This window comes from Bombina bombina, chromosome 2 (assembly GCF_027579735.1).
Source record: "Bombina bombina isolate aBomBom1 chromosome 2, aBomBom1.pri, whole genome shotgun sequence".
Classification (NCBI taxonomy): Eukaryota; Metazoa; Chordata; class Amphibia; order Anura; family Bombinatoridae; genus Bombina; species Bombina bombina.
Genome location: NC_069500.1, coordinates 637,397,342 through 637,415,662, shown reverse-complemented (window position 1 = coordinate 637,415,662; position 18,321 = coordinate 637,397,342). Strand labels below are relative to the sequence as shown.

Sequence of the window (18,321 nt, the reverse complement as noted above, 5' to 3'; positions counted from 1 at the left end):
GTAATTAATTGTAGTTAATTTAGGTAATTTATTTAATTATAGTGTAGTGTTAGGTGTCATTGTAACTTAGGTTAGGATTTATTTTACAGGTATATTTGTGTTTATTTTAACTAGGAAACTATTAAATAGTTAATAACTATTTAATAACTATTCTACCTAGTTAAAATAAATACAAAGTTGCCTGTAAAATAAAAATAAACCCTAAGATAGATACAATGTAACTATTAGTTACATCTTATGGTTTATATTTTAGGTAAGAATTTTGTTTTAAATAGGAATAATTTATTTAATAATAGTATTTTTATTTAGATTTATTTAAATGATATTTCAGTTAGGGTTAGGGTTAGACTTAGGTATAGGGGTTAATAACCTTATTATAGTGGCGGCGACATTGGGGGTGGCAGATTAGGGGTTAATAATTGTAGGTAGGTTGCGACGACATTGGGGGCGGCAGAATAGGGGTTAATAACTATAATGTAGGTGTCGGGGATGTTGGGGGCGACAGATTAGGGGTTCATAAGTATAATGTAGGTGGCGGCGGTGTCCAGAGCGGCAGATTAGGGGTTAATAATATAATGTAGGTTGTGGCGATGTCGGAAGCGGCAGATTAGGGGTTAATAAGTGTAATATTAGGGGTGTTTAGACTCGGGGTTCATGTTAGGGTGTTAGGTGTAGACATAAAAAGTATTTCCCCATAGGAATCAATGGGGCTGCGCTAGGAGCTGAACGCTGCATTTTTGCAGGTGTTAGACTTTTTTTCAGCTGAATCAGTCCCATTGATTCCTATGGGGAAATCGTGCATGAGCACATTTAGCCAGCTCACCGCTACCGTAAGCAGCGCTGGTATTACAGTGAGATGTGGAGCTAAATTTTGCTCTCCGCTCACTTTTTTTGTAGGTGAGAGGTGAGCATATACTGCGAGTTAGCACCACAAGCCTTACCGACAAAAACTCGTAATCTAGCCGAAAATCTCTAAAATTAGGGCAACTTTGGGAATGTTATTGGAGCAAGTAGATTTTCTGTACCAAAAATATGTTATTTGATTTGATTCTGTTATGTTGTTTATAAAAAAAAAGAATATCATTTTCATAAGAAAGGCAAAAAAAATGCCAAATCTTTTTTAATATAACCTTTAAAATTTTGGTGGTATAAAAAAAAAATTGTTCATTGTAGCTTTGGTCTTTTGGGGTCTGTTGTACCCTCTCTTTTACTTATAATAGATATTAGTGATTGGAGTGTCCTTTCAGTGAGGCTTATGACTCTATTTATTTGCTGTTTTTTTTCTTTGTCCATCTGCCTCTGCCACTGAAACATTTCTCTTTGGAGATTTAATTTTTGCCTTTCAATTTCCATTTTTTCTTTTCCAATTTCAATACTTTTTTTCTGATATGGCTGCCCAACATTCAATATTAGTGTTAGTAACTTTCTGCATGTCCCTGTGGTCCTCTCTATATTGCCTGGCAAGTGACAAAATTTCCGTTAAGCCAACATCGGCCAATAGTCCATCAGCTGTTGGATTTGCAATATTTACATCCCCTGTTTCTTGTGGTGGTGGTGGTGGTGACTGTGTTTCCACTTATTCGTCCTGATTCTCAGGGGTATGTATTTCCAATTGTTGGGCATCTCCAAATTCATCTAGAAAATCTGGAGTCTCACTTCCATCCTGACGTCCTGTATTTTCTTCTGAATTTGGATTTTCCTCTCATATTGGTATGAGATTTATGGTGATCTCCCTTGATGAGTTTTCTTCTTCTAGATCAAACAAAATAAAATGTTAGAAAATGTAAAAAAAAAAAGCATTAACAGACGGTTTCATAGATGGAATAGAAGGAGAGAGATTATAATACAGTCATACCCAAAAATGTACAATATATTATATATATTATTGATACATACCATCAAATAATGGCGATCAATGTCCGGTCAAGCTATGGAAGAAACGTCCCAAATCAGGTATAAACTAAAAAAAAAAAAATGGATAATAAGAATTGAGTTAATTAGAATTATAGACATACAGTATATTATAATGCGATTACATTCCCTTTAAATTTAATTTTAAAATTACATTTAATATCAATTAATTTTGAGATTAATGACAAGCTCAGATCATTGGTATATGTCATTCACCTGCCATTCCATCTCTAAACTATATTGAACTCGGTTCTATGTAATGTCAATACTATCATTGTACATTTTTTATTTTTTAGGAAAAATACATTATTTTGCATCTAAATTGTTGGATTTGATAGATGAAAGACATAACCCACGCTTGTTAAAAAATTTTTTTTTTTTAAATTTTATTATTATTTTTAAAAAAAGAAAAATGATAGTGCTAATTTGTGATTTTGTTAGAAAGAATCATTTGCTTACCAGTTCCTCTTCCAACACCTGTATCTGGAGTGCTGGTCCTTACATCAAGAAGTATATCCGCAGATGAAGAACTGTGTGTGTGACAGTAGATGTCGACCTTATAAATTGACCATGAGCTGCACTTGTAGATGGTCTAGAAACAGCTGAAGAAGATCTTGAAGAAGTGGGCGCTTCATTGGTACTCCTCCCTGGCTGTGGTTGTGGTGTCGGTGTAACTTTAAAATAAAAAAAAACATAGAATATTTTTAGTAATTAATTTGTATTTATTTTTTTATTTATAGTTAAATAAGAAAGCTAATACTGGTAATAATACTCTGATCACGCCAGTGGCTGCTGGCACAATCATTAAAGGGACATGAAAACAAACATTTTTCTTTCATGATTTAGAAAGAACATGCAATTTAAAAAAACTTTTTAATTTAATTCTATTATCTGTTTTTCTTCATTCCATTGATATACTTTGCTGAAAAGCATATATAGATAGGCTCAGTAAATGATCATTATTTGATGCACATAGATGGCTCATGTGATTGCGTCACCCATGTGCATTGCTATTTCTCAAACAAAGGATATCTATAGAATGTAGAAAATTAGATATTAAAACTTAATTGGAATGCTGTTAAAAATGGTATTCTATACTCGAATCCTGCAAAATGAAAGTCAATAGATAATAATTAAAAAAGGCATGTGATCAGAGGGCAGCAGAATATGCTAAGATAAAAGTTAAAGGGACATGAAACTGAAATTTTTTCTTTCATGATTTATCTAGAATATACCATTTTAAACAACTTTCAGATTTACTTCTATTATCAAATTTGCTTCATTCTCTTGGCATTATTTCTTGAAGGAGTTGCAATGCACTACTGGTTTCTAAATGAACACATGGGCGTGCCAACGACAATCGGTATATATATGCAGCCACCAATCAGCAGCTAGAACCTAGGTTCTTTGCTGCTCCTGAGCTTACCTAGACAAACCCTTCAGCAAAGGATAAGAAGAGAACAAAGCAAATTAAATAATAAAAGTAAATTGGAAAGTTGTTTAAAATTGCATGCTCTTTCTAAATCATGCAAGAACAATTTTTTGTTTCATGTCCCCTTTAAAATCAAATTATTTACTTGTATCGAACCATATTATAAAGCAAACCTGTTCACATGGCATTTAATTACATAACAATTACAATTAAATTGGGCCTACTCTTTAAATTTAATACAAATATTTTTATTACAAAGGCACGGCATGAGCACAATCTTATCTTTAGGTATCACATTAATAGTTCTCCCCTATATTTGTAAAAAAAAAAGAAAAAAAAAAAGGTTTATATGCGCCATAAAAAGGTTATTTTACTATTGAGTAAAAATTTAATGTTTAGCTTTTGAATATACTATTGTATGCACAAACAATACAGTAGATATATATCAACATTTTTCTTATATTCCCGTTATTGCCTCATACAACAGATAATTATAGAAACCCGATTATTGTAGAATCACATTTTTTTAAATTATATATATATTTATTAAAAAAAATCCATAGTAAATAAAATCTTTTAATAATGCGTCATAATTTCTATGAATCAAAATAGTTGGGGCCTTTCCAAATGAATGGTATAGCTTAAATTTTGTTCATTGTCTTGAAAACTGTAAAAAGAAACTGGCAGATTGGATTTCATTACCCATCTCTCTATCAGCCCGCGTAGCATTAATTAAGACAATAATCTTTCCAAAATTACTATACGCCTTCCAAAATATGCCATTTCTTCTCCATAAGTCTGATATCTCTAAATATAATAAAGCCTGTAATAAATTTTTATGGAGAGGGTTAAAACCTCGAATAGCTATACACCGGCTTATGAACTCTAAACTAGCAGCTGGGCTTGCACTACCTAATATACGAATATACAATATAACTATATTGGCAAAAACAGCTATTGATTGGATCACCAAAAAAGAGCAGATATCGGTTTTGAGTTGTGAAGATAAACTGGTAGCCCCTTTCTCCCTTAGAGCTCTTTTACATTGTCCAATTACTGCTCTCCCTTCGACAATTTTCTTTTTGATCACATTTAAAAATGTTATTGTCGCATGGCAAAGATTTTGTTCGGAGCTGGAGATATCTCCTTTTATCTCACAATACTTACCTATTAGAGGGAATCCTAATTTCCTGCCTGGACTTTCTAATAATATATTTAAAAGATGGGCAGATGCAGGTTTAAAATGGATGGTTCAAATAATAGACGCACAAGGATACCCTATTGCATTTAATATCTTAGCTAACAGATTTAATCTCCCATCTCAAGATTTTTATGCTTATCTTCAGGTAAGACATTTTCTCAATGAATTAACCCAAAAATATGGAAGAGATTGGTCTTTAGGTGAAATTGCTAATAGGATAACAAGATATTATGCAGGGATATATGCGGTATTCCCTTTATACAAACTATTTGTACAGAAATTTTCCTCTCTGCAGGTTGAGGATATGGCAACAAAATGGATTTTGTGGTTCCCAGATATTAATCATCAAGTGATAACCAATAGTTTTAAGATAATTGACCAAAATTGGGTTCCAACATCCTGGAGAGAATCACATATTAAGCTTAGTCTTAGGTCCTATCTTACACCTGAAATATTAGCTAAGTGGTATAAATCTAATGTTGGATGTTCTAGATGCAGTATTCTCCAAGCAGACATCTTTCATTGTTTTTGGGGATGCCCGAAAATTCGCCAGTTTTGGCAGAAGAGTTTATATTGGATGAATACAGTACTGCATCTTGACTACCAAATGAAACCAATTGAAATATTTTTTCTGGTAAATTATATGGGAGTTAAAAAGAATTATAAATTGATAAATACTATAATATTAATAGGGCGGAACCTTATTCTGAAAATGTGGAAATCCTCCTCAGCTCCAAAACTCGCCCAGCTTAAAAAGGCATTGACAGGGCAATGCAAAACAGAACAGTACTTGTCACCAAATCAATCAGACGTTCAAATAAACTCCTATTTTAAAAAATGGGAAGTGTTTATATTATCATTACAAAAGCCAACTCAAAGAGTCCTTATAAAGCCCCTACTTAAATCTGCTTTTGTCCAATTAAATATATATGCCGGTCACTTTCCGAAACATTGGTTAGAGGATCATCAGGAGGTTAATTAATCATGTGGAAATGGTTTGGGGAGGTTTTTTCTTTTTTTTTTTTTTTTCTTTTTTTTGTGTGTGTTTGTTGGTTTATTTTGTTATATATACTTTAATTTGTAAGAAAATGTGAAATTCCAGACTTCTTCGATTACATGTAAACAAATATGTCAATTATTATGCAGCCCTGCGTGGCATATACATTATTTTCTTTTTTTTTCTTTTTTTCCTTGTTGGTTTCTGCTTGTTTGTTCGATAGGGTAATTTGCAAGAAAATGTGAAATCTCAGGCTTATCGACAAGGAAGTCTTAATTACATATGAACAAATATGTTAATCACCATGCAGCCCTGCGTGGCATATATACTTTTGTTTTCTCTTTTTTCTTCTTGCCTGTTGGAATTAAATAAATAAAGATTTAAAAAAAAAAAATAGTTGGGGCCTATGTGCGACTTAACGTACGTAAGCAGCTAATTTCTTTAGTAAGAAGACCAATAAGGTTATTTTTCATTCATAATATTGGAGACACAGAACTATCGTTATTTTAGAAGCATTTGGCGTCAATTATTACGTTATACATTTACCTCTCAAATCACTGTCACAGTCGTCCGTTATGCCAGTGATGATCTCTTTTTCTCTGGCTAATTTTGCTTTGGCGAAACGTTTGATGTCATTATAACGTTTCTTGAGCTGTTCGACATCCTTTTTTCCAGGACCCTGGGCTCTAACTGCATCGCTTATCCGTTGCCAGATCATCTTCCTCCTTGAAAAATTGGTCTGTTTGACACGACATCCAAATAAATAATCATATGAGTCAATAATCATATCAATCAAAACTACGTTTTGCTGATGCGAAAAGTGAGGATTCTTGGATTTTGAAGTGGCATCAGATCCAGATAAAGCCATATCAAATTTGTAAATAAACATTACAAAAATAATAATACTGTATTCACTGATCAAAATTTTTTGAACAATAATAAATTCTGTTCCTGTGACTACTATGACATTTCTGACACCTTGCATGTCATGTGTTAATAATTGGCCATACAATTCTACTGACATTTAAGTACATTAGCTTAGTCGCGGCGAGTGAGGCGTCAAATTTATCAATAATCCGCCACTGCTCGCGGCGGGCTAGACGTGTCTATTTCTGGGTGGATTTTTAGTACATAGTGACATTACAAAAATAACGTACTGTATTCACTGATCAAAAATTTTTGAACAATAATAAAGTTGGTTAGAAAAGTTGCACTTTTATAGTAGCCAAATTCTGTTCCCGCGACTACTATGACATTTCTGACATCTTGCATGTCATGTGTTATTAATTGGCTATACAATTCTACTGACATTTAAGTACATTAGCTTAGTCGTGGCGAGTGAGGCGTCAAATTTATCAATAATCCGCCACTGCTCGCAGCGGGCTAGACGTGTCTATTTCTGGGTGGATTTTTAGTACATAGTGACAGCGGACACCATTTCGCCCGTGGCGAGTAATGGCGAGTTTATCTGCATCTACAATGTCGGATTAATTGATGGCTTAGTACATGGAGCCCTTAGAGTGAAAGAGCAAGGGCAGATGATAAAGGGAATGCAAAAGAAGGGAAAGAGTCGTTGGTAGAGGGAGAGAGAGGGTATGATAGAATAGGTGTAAAAGGGTAATGAAGATGGGAAGAGAGCGGAATGAGACTGAGGAAGGATACTATGAGGAACTATGTAAGTTGTTTCAGCTTAAAAAAATATTTTGAGTGTGTCCAACATACATTTTTGGACTTTATAACCACTGGTAAATAAAAATGAGTGTTGTAACAAAGTGGGTGGTGATTTTTTTTAGCTGACATCATCATCAAATACAATTGTATGCCAAAATGTGTCTGCTATGGGATTTCTGCAGAAAATGCATCGTCCATCAGTGCACAAAATCAGTAAACAAGATTTAATAGGTACAAGCAACCAACGATGACAGGTTAATGTTACCTTTTGTTTTTATGCATTTCAGATAAAATGCTCTGTATCCCACACAAGCAGAGCAAGTAAAAACAAATATAATCTAGACCAAGTACATCTTTCAAAGGTCTAATGCAAGAATGTTTAAAATAGCGACTAACCTATTTAAAAATATACAAATATAAGCTAGGTGGCTGATCATAATCTTTTGTTATACTTAACTGTGCCATTTCTGTTTGTTATGATCACAATCCATATTTTTTGATAATTATTAACACATTTTAAGGTCAATTTTTCACTGTTTTTCATTTTTTATGAGCTCTAGAGCCTTGTCTTACAGTAATTCATCTAAGCAAAAAAGTCGCTCTCACCTCTTAGAGTAATGAGTAAACTACTAAGCTATTAAAGAGGCAAGTATTTTAAACCATTCATCAATAACTATGAAACTTCAGATACAAAAATACATATATTCATATGATAGTACAACTTTGTTTTATAAATAAAATGACAAAAATTAAAGAAGACGTATGTTAGTATCTGTAAAATATTATTTTTTAATTTAACTTGGATTTAGCCACAATAAATGCAACAGCAGGGCCGGATTGGGCAGCCGGGATACTGGGCTGGCTGGCTGCTGTACTGTATAAATATATTATAGTATTTTTGCTCGCTTCGCTTCCTTTCCTTCCTTGCGATTTGCGAATATTGCGGCGGTAATTATCACATCACATCAGCAGTGATCAGTCGTCCCTGCTGTTACAGTACACACACTGACTTAGTCCCCAGGGCCCACACTTACTCTGTGATGCTAACCGCTAAGGCGCTAACCTTCCTAAGGACCTCGGACCTTACCTAAGACCTTAGTTACCGCAGTCCGGTGTGACTGAGTCTGTGTCTGACTGTCACTCACACAGTCAGTCACAGGCTCAGTGTTTCAGTGACAGTCAGTCTGTCACTGAGGCTGGCGGCGGGCAGCGCATGGCCACTGGGCCAGGGTCAGGAGGACTCAGGTCTCACTGTCTCAGGATCATAAGCGGGGGCTGGGCAGGTCAATGGGTCAGGTGGTGGGGCGGGCCGGTGGCTTACCTGACGTCACGACACACTGCGTGAGTTGACTGACGCTCTTACGTTACACCTCATCAAGACTTAATGGAGGGAGCAGTCAGTGAGCCGAGCCATTGGGAGTAATGCTGTGCAGCAGGCCACATGGGGTCACGTGTGGGAGCAGCAGGGACTGAACCTGTTACCTGAAGAAAGACTGTGTGACCCAGTCACAGGTGGCTGGCATATTAGTGGCATTGCAGCTTGGCAACAACAGCAGCAAAGCAGCCAGCAGAGAGACACTGGCAATCAGCGCCAACAGGGCAGGCTGCAGGCACATTCATCGAATTCACAATCATGTATGTAATATTTTTGTTTTATAAATTATTATTTAATTTGTGAATGTGAACAAGTTATTACTAACAGAACAAGGCAAATTAGGTAAAATAAGTATATTGAATAGTTGTTTAAAATGATATGCTCGCCTCTATCTAAATCAAGTACATTTTGACTTTTTACCTAAGAGAGACTGTGTGAACCTATGTCTGTGTGTGTGGGAGAGACTGTGTGAACCTATGTGTGTGTGGGAGAGACTGTGTGAATGGGCCTATGTGTGTGTGAGAGAGAGAGAGAGAGAGAGAGAGACAGACTGTGTGAGTGGGCCTATGTGTGTGTGTGAGAGAGAGACTGTGTGAGCGAGCCTATGTGTGTGAGAGAGAGAGAGACTGTGTGAGTGAGCCTATGTGTGTGTGTGAGTGACTGTGTGCATGAGACTGTGTGAGCGTGTGCGTAAGTGCCTATGTGTGAGTTTGTGTATATGTGTTAATATGTATATACCATTTTTTGTTGCGCTGTGTGTGGTGCGAGGCTGAGCCGGAGGGGGGCGGGGCTGACCCAGAGGGGGCGGGGCTGAGTCAGAGGGGGCTGGGCCATATAAATTTCCAGGGCTGGTCTGATGTCCCAGTCCGGCCCTGTGCAACAGTGTTAAAAAAGCATTCTGTGCTAGAGAGAAATGTGTAACCCATAATCCATAAATATATGCAGTGGGTTAAATTACAGTTTAAGTGATATTGTTTTGTTTTGCAATTAAGGGCTATATTACAAGTGGTGTGCTAAGCTTTGCGCGCAAGGGCTTTAACATAAAGTTACATGCATACACATGTCTAAATATGTATATGTTTATATATGTGTGTGTATATGTGTGTACATATGTATTTATGTGTTGTACTGTATATTTGCTGTACATATTTAACATTCCAATGTTCTTCACTAGGATAATGTATTTTTATTGTAAATACATATTTACAGCTTCCGCCCACCCTCTCTGCTCCTAACGGCCAGCTGTTTTGCCTCGGTTGCCTCGCACCGTTTGTCTCTTCAACTGATGTGTGGATCACAGCTGTTTTGCCTCGCGCACGCCTCTGTCACTGAAGGCCAGGTATGTTTGTCTCTACTGCGCATGACTGCATCTGACAAACATACCTGGCCTTTTATTATATAGGATTAAAAAAAATAATAAAACATATTAAATATTAAACCTACTGTAAATATTGTAAATAATCCATAGAATACTTTTTTTGCAGAAGGTTTAATTATTTTGAATAATATATTTTTTTATATAGATATACACACATACAGTGTATATATATATATATATATATATATATATATATATATATATATATATATATATATATATATATATATATACTGTATGTGTGTATATCCATATAAAAAAATATATTATTCAAAATCTAGCCCTAAATCTAGCCCTAAATAGATATTATATATATATATATATATATATATATATATATATATATATAATATCTATTTAGGGCTAGATTACAAGTGAAGTGTTAAATATCACATATTAACACATAAATATACTGTATACATATATATACATTTATATTTACATTGTGGTCTATGGGAACATACAGTTCCCATAGACCACAATGTAAAGGCACTTTTCACACCCCACTCCCACCAACTTGGTCGCGATAAGCAGTATTGCAGGACCGTGCTATTATTAGCGTGCAACTTCATATTACAAGTTCATGCTAAATCCCATTTACCATAGGTAGGTTTGAGCAGTCTACATCGTTCTAACGCAACCTATACTTTCAATAGATATTGTGACTGTGGGTGATAATTTAGCGCTTCGCTTGTAATCTAGCCCTTAATATCTATATATATATATATATACAGTATATTGGCACCCCTGCATTTCTGTCAGATAATGTACCAGTTTGCCCAGAAAATTGTTACAATTACAAATGTTTAGGCATTCTCATGTTTATTTCTTTTGTTTGTATTGTTAGGACATAAAAAATTGGAGAAAAAAAAGTCAAAGCTGACACATTCCATGCAAAACTCCAGAAATAGACTGGACAAAATTATTGGCACCTTCTAAAAATTGTAAGAAATAACTTCATTCCAACTTTGTGATGCTCCTGTAATTTGTAATTAAACTCACCTGTATCAATTAACAGGTAACTTTGAACTTTGAACTTTAAGTAGCTTTGAACGTGGCATGGTTGCTGTTGCCAGACGGGCTGGTCTGAGTATTTAAAAAACTGCTGATCTACTGGAATTTTCATGCACAACCATCTCTAAGGTTTATAGAGAATGGTCAGAAAAAGAGAAAATATCCAGTGAGCGGCAGTTGTGTGGACAAAAATGCCTTGTTGATTTCAAAGGTCAGAGGATAATGGGCAGACTGGTTCGAGATGATAGAAAGGCAACAGTAACTCAAATAACCACTCATTACAACCAAGGTATGCAGAATACCATCTAGGAAAGCACAACACATTGAAGCTTGAAGCAGATGGGCTACAGCAGCAGAAGACCACATCAGGTGCCACTCCTGTCAACTAAGAACAGGCTCACCAAAATTGGATAATAGAAAATTGGAAAAACGTTGCCTGGTCTGATGAGTCCGATTTCAGCTGTGACATTCAGATGGTAGGGGCAGAATTTCGTGTAAACAACATGAGTATTGTTGCTGACCATGTCCATCCCTTTATGACTGCAGTGTACCCATCTTCTGATGGTTACTTCCAGCAGTATAATCCACCATGTCACAAAGCTGTGCAGCCGACAAACCTGCAGAAACTGTGTGATGCTATTATGTCAATATGGACCAAAATGTCTGAGGAATGTTTCCAACACCTTGTTGAATCTATGCAATAAAGAATTAAGGCAGTTCTGAAGGCCAACCCAGTACTAGCACCAAGGTAACCTAATAAAGCGGCCAGTGAGTGTATATATATATATATATATATATATATATATATATATATATATATATATATATATATATATATATATATATATATATATATATATATATATATATATATATATATATATATACACACATATATACACACATATAACTGGTCAAGTTAGATTTTACACAATACCCTCATAAGCAGACCAGCAATCACTATTATCTATTTACTCTTGAGATATATAGGTATAGATGATATAGCTATAGATATATCAAGAGTAAATAGATAATAGGGATCCCTGGTCATCTTAAGTTCTATAATACCAAAGCATCAAGTGGGTAATTCTTATAAATGTACAGCAATAGTTTCTGAAAACTACAAGCAACACAAGATTCTGAATAAAAATAGATCTAGCTATAAGAAGAGACTAAATTCAGTGTCACAAAGATTTATATGAGCAAGTACAATTTTAAAGGCAATGAAGGTATAGGGCAGTATAAAACTAAAACAAAGGAAATTCCGATAACAATTAGTCTAATTAATTCATAAGTAACAACTTTTTAACACTTTACAATTTTAAAACTCACTAAAAATTGAAGCCTTCTGTCTTTCACAGGGTTAAGTTCTCCCTAGTGTCACAATGGAGGCTTCCCTCTGTGATGTCAGAGTGCATAGAGTTAATGGAAAATCATGAGATAAGAGCTCAGCCATTGATATATTTATGGGAGCTCAGGAATTTTGTAGCCATTGCAGAGACTATACGTGCAGTCAGGAGCCAATGTGCAGGCCAAAGCCGTTAATGAGATCTATAGCTAAGTTTGTGCTAAAGGCAGCTGGGCCCCCCTGATGGGGGGACCTCCAGGGCTCGGTCGCAGTTGCAACCTCTGCATCCCCAGTAGTTACGCCCCTGGTAAAAACCTTGCTTTTTGTAAAAATTGTACTTGTCTCCTGCTATTTAAAAATGCAGAAAAGATACTTCTGTAATTTATGTTTCAGTCAGAATGCTGCATTTTCCCAAACAAAATAAAATCTACAAAGCAATCGCCCAGAACAAAGTCATATACTACTAATCCTTAACGCACCACAAATAAGGGAGATATGATACATTTACAGGAGATACTGAAACTAGATATTGAATAGTATTAGTAGGGTTTTTTCCCTTTTAGGTTTTTTAGTTTAGGATTTTTTTCCTAAAAGAGCTGAAGCACTTTAGGACAATGCCCTCCCAGATGACCTTGTAAGAACTCCTTAAGTATTGCTCCTCCTATCCCCTGTTTAGACTATTTAAGTCACTTCCTGCTACCTATCATTGCTTGAATATTCTGTTCCTATCTCAACTTCATTTTGGATCAGAGTCTAATCATATCCCAGACTCCCTTCAAGCTTCGTATTATCACTCAGCAGTTCCTGAATTAACTTTTGTATTGCCTGCCTTCAGTTGCTGAGTTCCTCCATTCCAGGGATCTAACCTGTTAACAAATAGCAACCTGCTGTGATATCACTCTGGACTGCGTCCTCCTGGGCTTTCACAGCCACACAGCCTCGTCTCACAGCTTCGTCCTCCAGCGCTTCTGGCAGCTTAGTATCTACCTTCACTTCCAGATCATGCATTGCTCAGTTCTCCACACACTGTTGTTAACAGCCTTCTCAGTGAACCATCATTCTAATGGAACTCCGCTTCAAGGCTTCCTATAATCCAGCTCCTAACTGCAAGTATATCTGCATACTGCAGATCTCTACCAACCTGCCTATTTACGCTTGTAATTGTTGCTTACTAATTAACCTGAGCATACTTTATCTTACAACCGCTAGTATCTATGCTTGCTGCACAAACTGCCTAGAACTTCCAAGCTTTGACTATTACCTCTTCTATTGAACTCAAGTATATCTCTTGGCTGCTAGGTTGACCGAGTTATTAAGTTTGCTCCTATACTGCTTTAAAGAACTTCCCTGATCTTTAATAGCTAAGAATTCAGTTTTTTGTGAATTCACATTCATTCATTCATTCCACTGTCTTAATCGTTAAGCTGTTTAACAAGAATTGTTCTGAAAAGGACTATGTTTTGTCTTGACATATTCTGTTTGGAGAACTTATTATCCTTACAAAGCTCTTACTCTCTTATTCAAGGCTGTAATACACCTGAGGGATAAGCTCTGTGTATGCAATACTTTCAAATGAATTAATTGCTATTTACCTTTAGCCCATTTAATCCACTAATATAATTTGGGTTTAAGGTCACTTAGCTACATTCTCTTATTTTTTCCAAAGGTTATATTCCAAGACCTTACATAATATTCAAGCCATCTATACTAATCGAGATGCGTTTGAAAATGGACCCAAACGATATTAGTAAAAGTTTGCTAATATAAATCAAAAGATAGATTATATTGCTAGAGGACTTACTGAGGCACAAGCAGAAACCATTGCATTAAAAGCATTGATTAAAAATATAGTATCCCCAAGATCCGTTGATATACCTGAACCACATATAAACCCTCCAACTCCTTTTTCAGGTAAAAGGTCAGATTTTAGGGATTTTAGAAATGCCTGTCTACTCCTCTACTCAATGAAACCACGTACATATCATTCAGAAAAAATAAAAGTATGTACTACAATTTCCTTCCATACTGGGGAGCACAGAGCATGGACCAACCGATTTTTCGAAACAAATGATCATATACTGGATTCTCTAGAAAGCTTTTTATCAGCAATGGCCAGCTTGTACAAGGACTCTGACAAACAGATAAAAGCTGAGACCAGATTGCTGCCTTGAAACAAGGAAAACGCCCCATAGAGGAGTATGTTACAGAATTCCAGATGTGGTCCACTGATTCCTTGTGGAATCAGATAAGCTTAAAAAACCAATTTAGACTAGGATTATCTGAGTCCTTAAAGGATGAACTTTCAAGGTTGGACATGCCAGAAACCCTTGAAGTACAACTCTGGATTGACGATTAACAGAGAGACGTGCAGAAAGATTGCATACCGATGTTATACAAAAGAGAACATCAACAACTACCCCCATGGAAATTTATGTAATTAAAGGACCTCTATCACAACAAAGAGAAAAATAGATGACTCATATCAAATTTATGCTTGTATTGTGCCGATAAGGAACATGTGGTCTTTATGTGCCCCATATTAAATGGGCAGAAGAAGGGTAAGACATATATCTTTAGTACTCTAACATCTAATCAAAAATCATTCCAATTCACCCTTTCTTTGTCGTTACAGTGGGATCAACAAGAGCTCAGGACTGATGCCATAATTGATTCCGGTGCTTATGGCTTATTTATCGACTCAGAGTTTGTGAAATACAATAAAATACCGATTATACTGAAGCAAAATCCAGTTTTCGTCAATTTTTTTGATGGTTCTTTAATCCAAAATGGCCCAATCACTCACCATACCATACCACTTTTACTCACTACTCAACAGGGTCACACAGAGTTTATCACTTTAGACATTATTCCCACTTCACTTCATACCATAATCCTTGGATACCCCTGGTTACTTAAACATAACCCTACTATTGATTGGTCACAACATGCTGTCACTCTTCTTTCTAACTATTGCTTAACTACATGCTACCCACATCCTTCCATAGCAAACATTGAAAAGTCTTACCTCCTGAATATGATTTACAAGATGTTTTCGATATTAAAGAGGCTGAAACACTTCTCCCACATAGAATCTACGACTGCCCCATTGATATTATACCTGGTTCAGACATACCATTTGGTAGAATCTTTCTTCTTTCACAGAAAGAACTCCAACATTTACGAGAATATCTTGACGATAATCTTAAAAAAGGTTTTATAGAGACCTCTACCTCTCCAGCTGCAGCCGGGTTTTTCTTTGTTAGAAATAAAGACAACAAATTAAGGCCGATTATAGACTATAGAGCTTTAAATTCAGTAACTATAATAAAACAATACCCACTTCCACTCATCCCCGAACTTCTTGAACGCCTTAATGGAGCCACAATCTACACAAAGTTAGATAAAAAGGGTGCCTTTTAACCTAATAAGAATGAAGGAAGGAGATGAGTGGAAGACTGCCTTCAGAAAAAGTAATGGGTTATTTCAATATAAAGTGATGCCTTTTGGGCTCTGTAACTCCCCAGCCACATTCCAACACTTTATAAACAACATTTTCAGAGATCTGACTGACATATGTGTTGTTTTCTACCTCAACGATATCTCAATATTTTCTAAAAATAAACAAGAACATGTAAAACATGTTCGTTGGGTCCTCACTAGACTTTGTGACCATAGGTTATTTGCAAAGCTGGAAAAGTGCCAGGTTCATGTTAATAAAATAAAATTCCTTGGTTACATCATTACCCCAGATAAAGTACAAATGGATCCAGAAAAGGTCTTAGCTATTATAAACTGGCCTAGACCAACATCTGCCAAATCCATGCAGAGATTTATAGGTTTCTCAAATTTCTATAGGAAATGTATTCAAATTTTTTCAACAATAGTTAAACTATTAACTGCTTTAACCAAAAAGAACCACAAATTCTTATGGACACCTGCTGCAGAACAAGCATTTCAACTCTTAAAACATAGTTTCACCTCTGCACCTATCCTTAATCCCCCAGATCACACATGCCAGTTTGTAGTAGAAGTAGACGCTTACAAAACAGGTATTGCAGCCGTCCTATAGCAACAGCAAAATGATACTTCCAAACCATACCCAGTTGCCTTCTATTCTAGAACATTACAGCCAGCAGAAACCAACAACTCCATCGGAAACAAAGAGTTACTCGCCATAAAATCTGCCCTAGCGACGTGGCGACACATTCTAGAGGGAACCCCAAAACCTTTTGTTATATTCACGGATCACAAAAACCTTGAATATTTAAAAAATAATAAAACTCTCTCCTCATGACAGGTAAGATGGGCCTTATTCTTGGATAGGTTTGATTTCTACATCACTTAACGCCCCGGAACTTTGAATGTCAAGGCAGATGCTTTATCAAGAATGAACGATTACATCCCAGAACTCAAGACAGAAACTCACATCATACCTCCAAACAAAATCATAGGATCCCTAACATCCTTCGAAAAAGAAATTCTCAAAGCTTTAGAAAAAGAGAATCCCTCCACTATGACCTTCCTCACAAAGGCTCTTTCTGGCTTATACTTTAACAAAAACATGATATATGTGCCAAATACCCTCAGAGACTTAATTATGTCACATTTCCATGATTCTCCAATGTCAGGACATCCTGGTGTACATAAGACAAATTTAGTCAAGGCGGATTTAGTCAGAAAATACTTTTGGGGGCCTCACATGAATCAGAATATCCACAAATACGTGACCTCTTGCGACGTTTGTGCTAGGAATAAAATTGACTGCAGGAAACCCTTCGGATATTTAAGCTCTATACCTATTCCAGACAGTCCATGGTCTACTATTTCAATGGACTTCATAGTTGAGCTGCCTCCTTCACAACAATACAACACAATTCTAGTTGTTGTCGATCATCTAACAAAATTAACCCACTTTATTCTATTAAAACATCTCCCTAACGCAAAAGAAGCTGCCACTACCTTTCTCTCATGCATCGTAAGGCTTCATGGATTACCAACTACTATAATAACAGATAGAGGGACTCAATTCACCTCATTCTTCTGGAAGGCACTATGTATCTCAAGATCAGCTCCCGACTCTCTACTGCCTTCCATCCTCAGATGAATGGACTCACGGAAAGAGTCAATCAGATACTTGAACAATATCTTAGAGGCTTTGTATCCCATTTACAAGATAATTGGTTCACGTATTTAGCCATGGCAGAATTTTCCTATAACAACTCCATCTCTAGCTCCAGTAAAATGACCCCATTCTTTGCTACATACGGTTATCATCCCAAAACCCTAACTCTCTCCAATACCGACAATAAATCACCTGCTGCAACTGATTATGCTACCACTTTAAAGGAAGGATTTGATCTCTTTAAGATTCATTTATCTGAATATAAATTGAACCAAAAGTATAGACCTAGTCCTGGCTATAAGATTGGCGATCTGGTATGGCTCAGCACAAAACACCTGAGACTTAATGTTCAATCAAGAAAACTTGGAAGTCAATTTGTTGGTCCTTTCTCAATAAAAAACGTTATCAATGCCTGCACTGTCACCTTAGATCTACCGGATTCCTATAGAGTACACCATTCATTTCACGTCTCTCCCTTAAAACCTTATATCCCAAATCAACATCCTAACCGTACAAGATTTCCGCTGCCTCCACTTAACGTCGAGGACCATGAAGAATTTGAAATCCAGTCAATTCTCGACTCCCATTTAAGGTGTACTAAACTCGAATACCTTGTATCCTGGAAGGGATATGGTCCTGAAGAAAATTCTTGGGTACCTTCAACTGATGTTCATGCCCCCAAGTTACTTAGAGCTTTCCGTATGCGGTATCCCTTGAAAACACTACTCAAATCCTTGGAGAGGATTCCTTGAGAAGGGGGATCTGTATGAACTCTGTAATATCTCCTTAAGTATTGCTCCTCCTATCCCCTGTATAGACTATTTAGGTCACTTCCTGCTACCTATCATTGCTTAAATATTCTGTTCCTATCT

At 36.1% G+C, this 18,321-nt stretch overlaps 1 long non-coding RNA gene across 1 annotated transcript; it reads right to left on the bottom strand.

Moving 5' to 3' along the window:
* Positions 1–1,083: 1,083 nt before the first annotated feature.
* LOC128647935 (uncharacterized) lies at positions 1,084–2,505 on the bottom strand. Its single transcript, XR_008400463.1, has 3 exons — positions 2,371–2,505; positions 1,897–1,960; positions 1,084–1,752 (listed from the first exon to the last, which is right to left on the bottom strand). It is a non-coding gene; the product is annotated as an uncharacterized LOC128647935 (long non-coding RNA).
* Positions 2,506–18,321: the final 15,816 nt, after the last annotated feature.